We start from the raw sequence: 16,256 nt of genomic DNA on the forward strand, positions 1-16,256 counted from the left end.
AAGAGCAAAGGGAAAGGAGAAAGAGAAATCACGAAGCTTCGACGCAGACAGCCCGTTCTCAGTGAAGAGCTGAGCTGGAGAGCACATGTGGACGGCGAAGATCTAGGAATTTAAGCGCTTGTACCTTCGGGAAAGTCTTTGTACATCCCCAGAGGTACACGTACTACAGTTTGAAAGTTGCTGGTTTGACATATGTCTGGTATCAAATTTGCCTGTGTTCAAATACCCACTCTACAACTTGCTGGCTGACTGACTCGGGCAAGTTATGGAGCCTGTCTGCCCCTCAGTTTCTTCCTTTGTAAAATAGGAGTAATAGCCTCAAAGTGTGATGGTGGGGGTGAGAGAACATTATCTATACAAGGTACGTAAACACTTATCTAGAGACAGAGGGAGGGATGAACTACAAATTAGCGTGAGGAAACTCTCGGGGTGATGGACGTGTTCATTATGGTGATGTGGTGACAGTTTTATGGTTGCATACGTATGTCAAATTCATCAAAGTGTACACTTTAAATATGTGTAGTTAATTGTACACTAATTTTACCTTAAGAAAGGTCTTTTTAAATTATCATTTGGCGTTTAGAAAGCATTCAGTAAATCTTAGCTGTTGTTGTGAGGAGAGGTCCCCAACTCTTCTTGCCAGGAGTTAAAATTTCCAGCCCCGTTTGGGTCCTCTGCCATGTCACGGAGGCTCCCCTGTCATCCCCACACCTTCTTTCCCCAGCCCCAGGAAGGGTGGAAGCAGTTTGTACCTCGGCAAGGAAGTGACACCTTCTGGTCAGAGAGGAGAGTACACAATGGTGTCATTTTTAAGGGTTTAAATTTTATTTTATTTATTTATTTTGGAATAGATAAGACATATTGATGTAAAGATTCAAAGCTACAAACACACACCTTCCACATCCCTTCTCTCAGTTTCCTCCTCAGGAGTACTTACGATTAGTTTTGTTGATCGTCAGCTCCCTGAAAACACTGCCCAAGCATCCACTGGTAAGGCAGAGCTGCGTTCATTCAAACCGTGGTGAGGGAGCGCACCGGCTTGAAGGAGCCTTCCTAGCACCTGGGAGGGGAGGGCGAGTCAGGATATTTATGAGGTTTTGGGATCTGGTTTAAGCCGGGTTGGGGGGCGGTGGTCTTGCATAGTAGGGGTTTGATTAAACTTGGGTTCAGGTTTAAGGATCATGGTTTAGGACTGGGGACACAGCAAGGTGAGGGTTTTGAAAAATCTTAGAGAATAAATGATCATTTGCTGTCTATTGCAAAGGCAAGCAGTTTAATGGATTTTCTGCATGTTCCTGAAACGAACAATACAATTATTTGCAACTTCTATTTTCTGGCTAAGAGTTTTCTGGAATACTAAAGCTGTGTTGACGAAGATGGAATGGTAAAGTCAATCAACATAGGCAGTAAACTGTGTGGGCGTGGATGCTTCTCAGTTTCTTGGATATCTTTTCAGAAATATTCTGTGCATATTCAATCATATATGTATAAATTTAAGAGATGTCATCTTTTACCCTCTAAGAGTTGTTGCAGAAATACAGAGAGTGGGAGATATTCCTTAAATAATAGCTACCCAATAGCATTTGCTCTGTAGTTACACGTGGTGTGCTTTTTTCAGAGCATGCATATTTTAATCTTTTGTGTTGAATGGAATTACTGTTTGCAGTATTTTACTAGTATTTTTCCCCGCAGCAATTTATCTAACACATTATGGTTTTGGCAAAACCGCTGGGGCTCGTTTCCTCTTATTCCAGGTTTCTTCTTTTCCGTCATAAAGCAGTTACAGGTTGTGTGGGAGGTGAGAGAAATAATTATTCCATGGCACTGAAATAAGAAGGCAGCTGGGGAGGCCTTCATTAAAGTCATGTGCCACTTAACGGTGTGGTTGCATTCTCAGAAATTTGTCGTTAGGCAATTTCGTCGCTGTGCGAACATCCAGTCTTCTTACATAAACCTAGACGGTATAGCCTACTATACACGTAGGCTCTATGGTACTAATCTTATGGGACCACCATTGTATATTCGGTCCATCATTGACTGAAACATCGTTATATGCCAGGCCTGACCGTAAATACATATTTTCTAGGCCCCTACTGAGTGCCAGACACCGTGCTAGGCACACGACGAACATGACAACTACTCTCTCTGCTCTTCCAGGGCCTAGAGCTTAAGGGGGAAGAGAAACACTAAACATAGGGTATGAATGGAATGAATACCACAAAGGACAGGAGTTATGGCAACCTAATCTAATATTGGGGCCAAAGTAAGGATTCCCAGAAGTGATGTTGAAGGATAGGCAGGAACGATACAGGTATAGGCGTGAGGTGTGGGAAGAATGTTCCAGACAGAGCGAATAGCTTATGCCTTCTCTGGGAACTAAGGTTATTTTTCTCCATTTTCCTGTTTTCTGTGTCCAGCCATTTGTTCCATGCATCTTGTGATTTCCTTTCCAAACATTTTGAATAGGAATGTATACAGAGAATTTCCCAGTTGAAAGTCATCACCCGGAATACATAAGAATCCATCCTGTGACTAACGCCCCTCATCAGTGAGAGCCTCTCATGCTAGTGGTCCTAGGGAGACAAGCCTGCACTATTTTTTAGTTTCCAGGAGCTTCAATGAAGATCGTTTTCTGAATCCTGGATAAAATTCAAGAACCATTCACTACTGGCAGAAGATTAGAATCATAATTTTTTAGAATTGCAAGTGTCTTTAGAACCACCTGATATGGGACAGGTCCGGTGGTGCAGTGGTTAAGTGCGCACGTTCGGCTTTGGTGGCCTGGGGTTTGCTGGTTTGGGTCCCGGGTGCAGACATGGCACCGCTTGGCAAGCCATGCTGTGGTAGGCGTCCCACATATAAAGTAGAGGAAGATGGGCACGGATGTTAGCTCAGGGCCAGTCTTCCTCAGCAAAAAGAGGAGGAGTGGCAGCAGTTGGCTCAGGGCTAATCTTCCTCAAAAAAAAAAAAAGAAATCACCTGATATGATCTCTTCAACTGAAAAAATGAGGAAATTGAGCCTAAAGTAGAGAATTTTTTTAGGATATCCAAGACAAGCAGCACAGGAGACCTGAGGGCTACAGAAACCAAACAGGTTATCATCTCACAGAAAATCTGATGTGCTGATGTCTCCCCAACATTTAGCCTTCTGATGTGTGGAAAGTGGAGGTAATTTAGAACAAGGATCAGGTATCCTAGGTTCCCTTTTTTTTTTTTAAGATTAGCCCTGACCTAACATCTGCTATCAATCCTCCTCTTTTTGCTGAAGAATATAGGCCCTGAGCTAACATCTATGCCTGTCTTCCTCCATTTTATATGTGGGACACCTGCCACAGCATGGCTTGATAATTGGTGTGTAGGTGCACACCTGGGATTTGAACTGACAAACCCTGGACCACCGAAGTGGAGCGTGCAAACTTAACTGCTGCGCCACTGGGCTGGCCCCCTTCTTTTTTTTTTTTTTAAAGATTTTATTTTTTCTTTTTCTCCCCAAAGCCCCTCGGTATACAGTTGCATATTTTTAGTTGTGGGTCCTTCTAGTTGTGGCATGTGAGATGCTGCCTCAGCGTGGCTTGATGAGTGGTGCCATGTCCACACCCAGGATCTGAACTGGTGAAACCCTGGGCCGCTGAAGCAGACTGCGCGAACTTAACCACTGAGCCATGGGCCGGCCCCTCCTTTTTTTTTAACCAGAAAAATTAGGTCTCTTACTAGGTGATGAGGAATTTCCTTAATTAGGTGCCAATTTTGTTCCCCAGGAAGGAGTCACCAGTTTCTGTTTTCTGTGACTATGGCTCCACTCTCTGGGAGGTCTTTCTTTGCCTTCACCCTCCTTGGCCACATCTGAAAAGGGCACTGGACTACTAAGTTTTTATAGCTTGTTCATTGCCTGCAGAAGATTAAGAGTCCAGGAGTCATTTTTTAGTTCCAAGTGGTCACAGATTTCTTAATCTAGGTTCACGGTTTCAAAATTTAGTCAGCTTTTTATCTATTTTATTCTTTTTTTTTTTTTTAAAGATTTTATTTTTCCTTTTCCTCCCCAAAGCCCCCAGTACATAGTTGCGCACTTCTAGCTGTGGGTCCCTTCAGCTGCGGCATGTGGGACGCCCCCTCAGCATGGTTCGATGAGCAGTGCCATGTCCACGCCCAGGATTCCAGCTGGCGAAACCCTGGGCCCCGAAGCGGAGCTCGAGAACCTAACCGCTCTGCCATGGAGCCGGCCCCCTCTATTTTATTCTTGTCAGCTCCGCATGTCAGTATCCACATCTATAATTCTTTCTTTCGAGACTTATCTCTTTCTCAATTGAACTGTGGCTACGTTAGGCCTATTAAGCTTTGGTGGGAGAGCTACACACTAAGCCATTTTTTCTGAGAGGATTTGCTGGGCAATGCATTAATCCATTCTGAAGTTTTAACAACTAATGTGACTATCATTCCTTGATTTGATCTTTGCCACAAAGCGAAAGTCTAATTAGCTTTCTTACTCAAAAGTTTTTCCATGCGGTTGTCTCTTCCAATTCCATAAGTCTACAAATTTCTGGACTCTCTCTTTTCCCTTTCACTCCTGATTGAAAACTGGCCAGTTCTGTGCTAGGGTCATCTCTCGTAGTACCTTGTCAAACTCAGTCAAATGCAGTAACCAACACATGCTACTAACATTCTATTTTCTAACTTCTTCTAGACCGATAAGATTATCCAACACATTACCTGACTTTCAAGTTATCGTGGACAAAATAATAACATATCGTTCCAGACTTTCAGTCTCCAGTAAGTTTCCTCATCACCTGCTGACTGGTCTTTAAGCTAGAGTTACATATTTTAGGAATTTAATGAGAAATGCACCTTATTTCCAGTACCAATGAGTCAGGATTGATTAGGTTAAGTTGTCAAAATAAACCACCTCAAAGGTTAGTGCTTAAAGTAGAAATATTTATTCCTCCTTTTACATGTCCACGAGGGTCGGATAGGGCCTGTGCTCCATGTTCTCTTCATTCCAGGACCAAAGGTGAGTGCGTGGTTGCAATAGCGAATATTGCTGTGTGTTGCGGCAGAGGAAACCAGAGAACAAGGGTAATCGTGTGTGCTGGCTCTTGAGGCTTCTGCGCAGAAGTGATGCATATCACACCCACTCACATCTCATTGGCCAGAGCAAGTCACATGGCCACACCTAACTTTAAGTGGGTGGGGAAGTACAATCCTACCATATGCCCAGAAAGAGAAAGATCTGGAACATTTGTGATGAGTCTTAAAGGCTGCCTCAATATGATAAAAACAGTAAGAGATTTAGAATTTGATATTAGCGTTTCAGTCCCTGTTCTAATATGTATGTTACCAGGGACAAGTCACTTAGCATATCAGTTTCAGAAACCTCATGTATAAAAATGGAGAAAATAGTCCTTAATTCAATGAATGCTTGAGAGGATTAAATAAGAATCATACGAAATCACTTAGCTCAACATTAATTTTCTTGTTTTCTTCCACCCATTGCCTGGTGATAATGTATCATATATTTTTAGTATTTTCAGTAAAGAAAAATTTGTATGCGTTGGTTGGCTGCTGCAATCTACATTGGTAATTTTCTTCTACTTTACCATGTTACAAGCTTTTTGAGAACAGGGGCAATGTTTATAGTTCTTCTGTGTCTCTTACATTGCCTATCTGAAAACATAATACGTGCTAAAAATATATGTATTGATTATTTTCTCCTGACAAGTGTCTTACTTCCATGGGACTAGGTTAACTCTCAAATAAAGCTTTCAATAAATTTCAATTTCTTCTCCTAGAACTTGTAACTTTTTTTACAGCCTTTTCCAATTGATTATTTTATTTTATATGTATATTATCATAGTGTCATGATGACCTTTTGGGATCCATGTGAAGATTAATGGATAATAAACAAAACACATCCAGCACAGTTAATGTAAATGACTGCTGAGGTGGTCATTTGGCCAGTTGGATCAAGATATAAGATTCTTAAAGACATCCCTTCTGACTCCTTCATATCCTGACCAAACCCTACTCCAAATAGTATTTTTCTTTTTTGTAGGAAAGGCAACTCTTTTGGAGACCAGATGGGAACAACAGTATCCTTGAGTCTATATAATCTTATAGAGTTGTTATCACAGTGTGCCTTACACTCTAGTTGTTGATTAATAATAACAATAAATATTTATTGAATGCTTACCTAGGACAGTCAATGAGCTAAATGAATTCTATGTACTACTCATTTAATTCTCACAACAACCCTGAAAGGTAGGTAGAGCTCTCATTTTACAGATAAGGCGAGTGAGACTTACAGAGGTTATGTCACACGCCATGTAAGTGGCAGAGCTAGTAAGGAGCAGAATCAGGAGCCAAACCCAGATCTCAAAGTTCATGTTCTTAACCACAACACCAGACTTAAACAATATACACACCTGACTGTGTTTCCTAGTTATGTTAAATTCCTTGAAAGGAAGGAACATTTGTGTTCATCCTAGCATGTCCAAAACGTCTAGCACAATACCTTGAACAAAGTAAATCATTAAATCATGGGAAACATTTACTAATTCTCTGTAGGGTATTATGTTTGTGGAAAGAACTATAGATTCAAGAATATGAATTCAGGTTTTATGAGTGATGTATTTAAAGGGTATCAGAATATGCGTCCCAAAAGTATGCCACTTTGGCATAGGAATTGTTTTGAGCTGAAGGCAACTGAGAAACAGCAGATGCAAGAAAAGCTCTCTACCCTCCCCATCCCCCATCTGCCTAAAATCGGGGAATAAACTTCCCTTTGTGAAGCTGTCCCCCTCCCCTCTGCCACACCAGGAAAAAGGAGACTGGCTTTTAATCACCAGGGACAATAAAAGGAAGATGGCACCAAGATGGGTCTACACAAACAAATCTTTCTAAAGTAACATTTAATTTCCATTAATTTCTTCCAGATATTTAGCTCCTTACAATTTATCACCCCTAGAAGCCCAAACCCCTTTTTCTTTGTCTTATCACTTCTCCAGAAATTTATTGCCCTTTGTTAAAGTTGTATAAAACCTCCCAGGCCTATCTGCTTTTTGGGATTTTCAATTCTTTTCTGTGAGCCTCCTCCCCCCACGTTCATACGGAATAAACATTTTCTTCTATTAGTCTGTCTTTTGTCGGTTTAATTCACAGGGTCCAGCAAAAGAACATAACAGGGAAGAGAAATGTTTTTTCCTCTTCTACATAATCAAAATTAAGAAATCAGACTACTTTTATGACACTCAGAGAATAAAATAATCAACTTTGGGGCCGGCCCCGTGGCCGAGTGGTTAAGTTTGCGCACTATGCTTAGGGGCCCAGGGTTTCGCCGGTTCAGATCCTGGGCGTGGACATGGCACCGCTCGTCAGGTCATGTTGAGGTGGCGTCCCACATGCCACAATTAAAAGGACATACAACTATGTACTGGGGGGATCTGGAGACAAAAGAAAAAAAGCAGGAAAGAAAAAAAATAATAATCACCTTTAGCAGGACTACCAAGCTATTAAGCTAGAGAAGCTATATCCTGCGTAGGATCAGTGTTGTTGCTTTCTTTATTTGAGTCGTTATAAATTTTCTCAAAACAAAAATGAGAGAGACACTGACTGTTCATGTGATATTACAGTTCAAGTCTTGAAAAATCCAAACTTCTCTTCACCTATATGCCAAGTCTGAACCTGGGGAAAATGGCTCAATCTATTATAAAGTATAGATTTACTAAACCTGAGTACACCTAGATAGATCCTGGGGACAAGACTCCCAAATTTCCCACTAATACTCTTGATACCAGAATCCATTTGGGCTTGCTTTTTCATTCAATAATTTTGGTTTATGTGCGGAAAACTCATTTACGGTCAAATAATATACTTCTAACCCTAATCAGCATCTGGTAAACGTGATGGTGGACAATAAAACCTAAAAATCTCAGCATAAAATTCTTAGTACAAACAAAAGCATCAAAAGTGTGTATTCTATTGATAATACATTATCTTTCTATGGGAAGTACAGCTTATCTTTACCTAAATGTTCATAGGAGACGTTTTCTGTGTGTGTGTGCATGGAGGGTTGGAAAGGAAGGGCGGAGAGAAAAAAATTAAAAAGTTAGAAAAAAAAACTATGAAATTATAAGGCTTCGACAAGAAGCCATCTGAAACAGAGGTTTTCAACCATTTTGCTGCTACAGTATGTACAAGAGATGATATTTTCACACACCATCCCTATGCTGATTCATTTCTATGAGGGGTCCCAGGACTATGTCTAATTCTGGCTGCCCATTAGTTCACCCACTTAAGAAAACACAGGAGTACGACCTCCATACATAACAATTTTGCAATAGTTATTAAAATATAAAATATACACCTATTTTGTCCTGAGAATTATACTTTAAGGAACTTATTTTACAGTTATGCTTGCATCTATGTGTTCTGATACGTTTAAGGATATTGTGATTATAAAATATCACAACTAACGAAAATGCCCACCAATACATCTTATACTATATAATAACACAAACGTCCATTCAATCTATCTACACAAGGGAATACTGTGCAGTTGTCAACAAAAGAACTTGGCAGCATCCTCTTAAAAAGAATTTCTAAGGTCTCTTCTTAGGCCAAAAATCTTGGAGGCACCTTTATTTTCTTTCTTTTTCTCCCATCCCACATCTGTGATGTCGGTAAATCCTGTTGGCTCTAGCTTCATACTACATCCCAGTATCTGACCAGTTCCCCCCATTGCCACGGTTAACCATTCTGGTCTATTGCAGATGCCTCCTAACCAGTCTACCAGCTTCTATCTTTGTCTCTCATGTTTATTCTTCACACAACAGCCAGAGAAATCCTGTTAAAAATGTAAATCAGATTGCATTACTCCTGTACTAAAATCTTTTCAATATTTTTCAGAGTAAAAGCCAAGTCAGTTTTAATCATCATTATTTGCTTTCTTCCTCTCTCATCCTCCCCTCCCCTGGGACTCCCACACTTCTTTTTTTTTTTTTTTTTTTTAAAGATTTTATTTTTTCCTTTTTCTCCCCAAAGCCCCCAGGTACATAGTTGTGTATTCTTCGTTGTGGGTTCTTCTAGTTGTGGCATATGGGACGCTGCCTCAGCGTGGTCTGATGAGCGGTGCCATGTCCGCGCCCAGGATTCGAACCAACGAAACACTGGGCCGCCTGCAGCGGAGCGCGCGAACTTAACCACTCGGCCACGGGGCCAGCCCCTCCCACACTTCTTGACAACTCTGACCTCATCTCCAGCTCCTTTCTTCTTGTCTCACTCTGGTCCGGACACACTGTCCTTGCTGTTCCTGCAGGGGAGGAAAAAATTTCCCTTGACCCTCTTAGGGTTCCTGGCTGGGTCTGAAAATTAAACTAACGAAGACAGATTAACAGAAGAAAAGCATACAAACTTATTTAATATAATTTTGACGTCACAATGGAGTCTTCATAAAGAAAGGAAGTCTTGAAGAAATGGTTACACCTGAGTATTTTCCTGCTGGGCTTGATGACGAACGGACAGGTGAGGAGGAATAGGGAAGGTTAAGCAGTCTGAGGTAATGCACTAAGCTGGGGGCACTCAGCAAGGCCTGTTTGTTCAGATTCTTTTCAGCATCCCTTTGTCTTCAGACATAAGGATGTTCCTTTCCTCCAGGTATAAAGAGAGCACCTGTCACAGGAGGCTTTTATGACCTGGTTCAGGGGAGAAGGGTGAGGCAAAGGTCAGAGAGACAGTCCTGTTTCTGTTGTTTTCTCAAACTCCTTCAGCTGAATATCATCAATATGGCAAGGTGCCATATTTTAGGGTAGTGTGTCCTGAACCACGTTGTTCCTCTAATGCACCAGCACATGATCTCTCTGCCTGGAGCAAATAAACACACGACTGCCTCTCACACTCCCTTCAGAATATGGCTTCCTAATTTTTCTCTTTCGGCTTCCCTGCTCTATGAACTTACTAAAATTTCAGTCCCTGAACCCCTTTCCCGGGAAGGTAAATATGAACAGGCCTTTACACAACTAAAACAAAAGCTTCAAGAGCCACCTGCCCCAGGTCTACCTAACTGTTCAAAACCTTTTACCTTTTCTGTACATGAAAGAGATAACCAGGCTCTGGGAACGCTCACATAAGAACATAGCAATAGGGGCTGGCCCGGTTGCATAGTGGTTAAGTTTGCCTGCTTCACTGCGGTGGCCTGAGGTTTGAGGGTTTGGATCCCGGGTATGGTCCTACACACCACTCATCAAGCCATGCTGTGGCAGCATCCCACACACAATATAGAGGAAGACTGGCACAGATAATAGCTCACAGACAATCTTCCTCAAGCAAAAAGAGGAAGATTGGCAATAGATGTTGGCTTAGGGCTAATCTTCCTCATTAAAAAAACAAAGGAACGTAGCAATAAACATAGGCCTGTTACCTATTACAGCATACAACTTTAATCACTTGCTTGTGCCTTCCCAGCTGTTTTAAGGTTACAGCTGCAGCTGCAAAGTTAATAGAAGCCGCAATAGATCTAAACCTAGAAAACCACATGTATTAACAAACACCACACATTGTCCAAAGTCTTCTTAACTCTGAACTGCTCATCGTTTCTCTGCAGGCAGACTAACCTCCTATGAGATCCTTCTGCTCTCACCTCCTAATGTGCATTTTCAGCATTGTAACGTTCTTAATCCTGCTAAACTGCTACCCCTGCCTGACACAGGTGAGCCCCACGACTGTGAGGCGATGTCCCGTTTCGTGACACCACATCCTGATTTACGAGACACCCCTTTGACTAATTCTGATCTAATTTTGTTGTTGATGGGTCATATTGTAAAAATGAGAAAGGGAATTTCCGAGCTGGTAATGCTATTACCATCCAGCATGAGCTGCTTGAGAGGGGAAAACTCCCACAGGCTAAATCAGCCCAACAAGCAGAGCTCCATTCCCTCACCAGAGTATGCCAATTATCAAAAGGGCAAATTGTTAATATTTATCCTGCTGGCTGAAATGTCCTGGGGTCCTCCATGATTTGGGGATGTTATGGAAATAAAGGGGTTTCTTACTTCCACTGGGACCACAGTCAAAAATGGACAAGTAAGTGAGCTTCTTACTGCAATTATCCTACCTTCTGAAATTGCTGTCATCACAATGAGGCTCACACTAAAAGACTGAATCTGAGTGTCAGGGAAATGCCCTAGCCGACTTTCAGGCGAAGGCAGCAGCAAGGGAATCTGTAAAGGTTGTGGGACATGTGGATGAAGGTCACAGGCCCGAAATGGAGTCACTTATGCTAAGCTCCACCAAAACTCAATACCTAGCCTAATCGCAGTTTCAACCTGCCCAGGAATCTGACCTCTAACCAGCTGACCTGGAACTTCCTGGTCAGCACTAGGAGGTGATTCGCTGATTGACCCCTTCCGTTTCCTTAGGGGGGCAACCTTGCCCGAAACAATGCATTCTTTGCTAATGATTTCCTTTTTTATGCTCCCTCTCTGCCTTTAAAAATCTTTCTGTTTCTGCAGCTTGACAGAGCTCCCTTCTATTTGCTAGGTGGGATGCTACCCAATTCATGAATCATTTAATAAAGCCAATTTGATCTTTAAATCAACTCAGTTGAATTTTTGTTATTTAACAATGTGAAGCTATGGACAAAGTCTCTAAGTATATTTTGAATATTTTTTTCTATTTAGAATTCTTCCCAGGGGCTTAGCTTTTCTAGCCTAGAGCACACAATGCCAGAGGGTATAAAGCTAGAGTTTAGTCTCAACATGGATTTGTACCCCAATTCTGGAAAAGTAGACTAGAAGACACACTTGAAGCTCAAAAGAGGTAAATTTCATACACAAGGAAGGAAATATTCTTTTCATATAAAATGATATTAATGAAGGGAATCAGAATATGCCACCTCAAAATATGCCACTACAGCAGAACGATTATTTTGAGCTGAAGGCAATTGAGAATCAAAAGACGCAGGAAGAGTTCTCTACCTAACAGCAGGGCATAAATTTCCCTTTGAGGAAGTGAGGAAGGTCCCTTCTGTGCCCGCCCAAAACCCCCGCAAGCCAGGGAGAAAAGAGAGCATCTCCTTGAAATTTATGTTTCCTTGAAGCCCAAACCCTCTTCTGTTTGCTAAGAAGAGTACATAAGCTCCTGAGTCTAACAGCTTCTTTGAGTTTTACTTCTTCTCTATGAACCCCCACACAAGTAAATCTCAATAAAAATTGTGTGCCTTCTTTCCTGTTAATCTGACTTTTGTTGGTTTAATTACTGGGCTCTCATTAATGGAATCTAAGAGAGTGAAGCAAAAGTTTTTCCTCCTTGACAGTAAATTCGTTAACTAAACTCCTTAACTCATAAACTCATTCATTAAATTGTGAGTTAATAAAGTTGTGATGTAGGCTGAATAAAAAATAGAGAGATGTTTAAATACATTTGGTGATGACAAAAATATATTGGGTTACTAAAGGAAACGAATAGCTTGTACTAAGAGTCAGATACTGTATGAAACACTTTATAAACATTTCATTTATTTCCAACAATTACTAGGTGTTATTCCTATTTTACAGGAAAAAACCTCCAAAGCTGAGAGAAGGTGCACAATTTGCCTTTAATCACATAGTAATTTTCTAAACTGGTGAAGCCTATGTTATTGTCAACCTTATGCTACTCAAGGATGTGGGGGTATATCCATTTTTGTTTTTTTGAGGGCAATGATGGATGGAATATGGAGCCGAAACAATCAATATGGTAATTTTAAACTTTTGCTCTAAAGAAATAGTATAGAGGGCATAGGGTAGGAAAAATTTCCTTGACTCTCTTAGGGTCCCTGGCTGAGTCTGAAAATTAAATTGACAAAGACAGATTAACAGGAGAAAAGCATACAAATTGTTAAAGAGAAAATGATTAAAGAAGACAATTTAGGTGATACAAACAAACTTCATTTAACACTTCATGAAAAGGACCGTCTCCATTCAGAGAACTGAAAAATAGGGCGGAAGACAGGAAGCTTTTATAGGATAAAGAGTAAGGAACAAGGAAGTAAGTGCAGAGCCCAGAGTTGGCGTGGCCTTTGGGCATTGGCTGACCGGCTGCACTGCTGGATGTTTCCGCTCAAGTGAGGCACTTACAAGGACATGAAAGTGTCATCTAAATTTTGGTTTACTGATGGAGCACTTGGTCAGGCGTGGCTCTATCTTGGGCCTCGAAATTTATTTCAACAAAATTTCATATAATTATGATGTGACACGAGAGCCTTCATAAGGAAAGAAAGACCCAAAGAAACAGTTAGACCAGTGTGTTTTTATGCTAGGTTTGATGAAGAGTGGACAGTCACGGAGGCGTATCATAGGTTAAAGAGTATGAGGTGATTTTAGTTGACTGGGGGAAACTTAGCAAGGCCTGCTTGTTACAATTCTTCTCGGTGTCCCTTTGTCTTTGGAGACAAGAATGCTCCTTTCTTCCAGACCACCTCTCACATGAGGGTTTTATGTCCTGTTTCAGGGAAGAAGGGAAAAGGAAGGAGGAGGTCAGAGTGACTTTCTCGCTTGTGCCATTTTCTCAAACTCCTTCAGCTTAAAATGTCAAAGTGCTATAATTTAGGGTAGCGTGTCCTGAACTCCATCATGGGTATGAGTGGTGAGGAATGAGAGGTATCCTTGTATCTTTTAATTCCATATTTTTTTGAGTTGAGAGAAGGGCATCTAGGAAATTAATTCAGTTAACTAACATTTATTGGACCCCTTCTATTTGCTGGGGATTATGAAATGTCCCTCTTCTGCATTTATCTTTCAGCCTTCAATTTTCTCCACTTAAAATTGAGGGGCTTGGATAATTTTTAAGTTCTTTTTATGCTTTAGTAATCTAAGAATCTATAAATCCTCTTAATCTTCACTTCATTTTCTCCCAACTAGACCTTAATGTGGCAGACAGCACTGTGGCGAGACCGAGTGGGATGTGTATGGTGGTTCACGTCCGCAATTAGGGGTAGTTAGAGTAAAGGTTATCGTTTCTTTTTCTCCCTACTTCATTCCACCTCCATTTACATAAGAACGTGATCACACATGCTTGCTTACTTAGTTACTTGTAAATAGACACATTCCAGTGATACTAACACCTCTCGGGGAAGGGTCATCTCTTTCTCCACAATTCATTGCACAATGCTGGGCTAAGAAGAAAAGCTTGAAGAATGCTTATTCAAGGCACAGTTGTGCAAAATTATATTAGCCTACCTTCTATTCTATTTACTTTAGTTGCTGCCAAACAGTTGATTTCCTTTCAAACCCTGATCTTTACTTCTTTAGATAACTTTGCAGGGGGAAGCCTTCGATTTCTACACACCAGATAGAATGCATTTCCTTTTCACCTATTTAGGCTAATGGCTTTCAGTGTTATGTAGAGTAAAGAAATGATTTAGCCTCCATTCAGAAGGACTATTTGGTTTGAAAGAGAAAAGACTAGTTCCACCAGAATCATTAAATGAAAATGAGAAAGTTTAGCAAAAATTCAAAAAAAAAAAATCAGTTGAGGATTTTCTAGGGAATCACCAATTGTTTTGCTCTGTTTAGATTGAGATAAGCTCTAAAGTATCTGTTTCCAAGCTGATTTAGTCTGTGAAAGGGATTTTCTTATGGATGGAGGTTTTCCTAATTCTTCATTGTTGATACATTTCTTTTTTATACTGAATTTTTCTTTGGAAAATTGCTTAGACCTGTGATCCTCGTCTGTCTTGGAGAGAAATGAACTTGAAAAGAATTACTATGAAATACAGGTACTAGCCTTTACATATGAAAATTAAGCTACTGGCCCATAATCAATAAGGCATGCCCTGTGATAAGTATTCCTAGGCTAGATTTATATCATTCAACAAAATCATACATCATTATCTTATCCCCTTCATCATCTAAATGTACAACTTTTAGTAGAGGTAGGGGCCTGTGACCAAGTAAAGAGAGACAAACTTTAGAGATGGAATGAAATTATATGCAGTAGTAGTGACTCTGCTCCACTGTTAACGGGGCTGAAATGGTTACGTGCTATCTAGGTATGCAAGTTTTACAGGCTATTGGAAAAATGAGTGCATACACTGCCATCTGGATTCCCTACCCGTGGAATATATTACAGGCCTTCTTTAGACACTTAACAGTGATAATTCTCCCATGGAAGCACTATTTCTTGACCTGAATATCATATAATCTGAAAATTATCTATAGATACAACTTTTTCATTGGTGCCTGGAAATTCAGCTTAGGCTCAACACATCCATTCTAAGCCTCCGCAAGAAAGCTTTAAACTTCTTTGACATGCCAAAAATCTAGGTTTGAACTTAATGACTAATGCTTTACCTAGTTTTTACCACTAGTTCTTTCTGCCAGAATCTTTTCAATTCATCCTCAGCCAAAGTCTGTCATCCATCCTGGCAACATACCCTTTCACCTCCCCACACTTCATGTTTTTGCTTTTCCAGTCCTTTGGCTGCCCTCCGGTTTCTTCCCTCACATACTTGTCTGACTGGTTCCTAGAAGCCCGCAGAGATTTTTCTGTGACATAAATGTGGCTACCACAAATTAAGAGCCCAGGGTCCAAATACTCCTCTTTCAATGCAAATCTAAATGGATCTAATTTATAAACAAAGAGAACACTTCTATTTTTTCCCTAAAAACAAATCATGCATTGGCTTTTCAAGGAGAGAATGATGGGTTGATAGAGCAAACAACTGGCTAGAACAGAGGTCATGTAGACATGATGCAAAAATAGTTATTGCACTGTGATACCAACAGACAAAGCACCAACTCTGGTTATTAACCCGCAAGGCGTCCCTGGCCCCTTCTGTAAAGGTTAATGAGGGCAGTTATCTTTGTTCTGTGTACTGATGTAATCCAAGCTTCCAAAACAGTGGGCAGCACATTGTAGGTGCTCTCTAAATATTCGCTGAATGTTCAAGGACTAACAATTAAAAACTAATAAGTGGATATCATAAATAAAATGACAAAGGCCACTGCCTCATCAAATGTTTAGCATTCCCAAATACAGCCCCATTGTTCTACTCTCCTTCTAGTCCTGCCTCCTCCCTTCTTTCTATCGTTCTCTCTCTTTTGCATATACATTTAAATCTAAGAACACACGAAAGCCCTGAAATTACAGACTTAAACGTGTTATCCAAAGCAAGTTATATTAGGTTGCTGCTTTTAAATGAATGCCAAGTCCTAATGGGTTCAGTTTCTGGGCAGCATTCTTTCCCGCCTTCTTGGAGTTGAGGTGAGGGATTAAACAATCCACGTTCG

This window comes from Equus przewalskii, chromosome 5 (genome assembly GCF_037783145.1).
Source record: "Equus przewalskii isolate Varuska chromosome 5, EquPr2, whole genome shotgun sequence".
In the NCBI taxonomy this organism is placed as follows: Eukaryota; Metazoa; Chordata; class Mammalia; order Perissodactyla; family Equidae; genus Equus; species Equus przewalskii.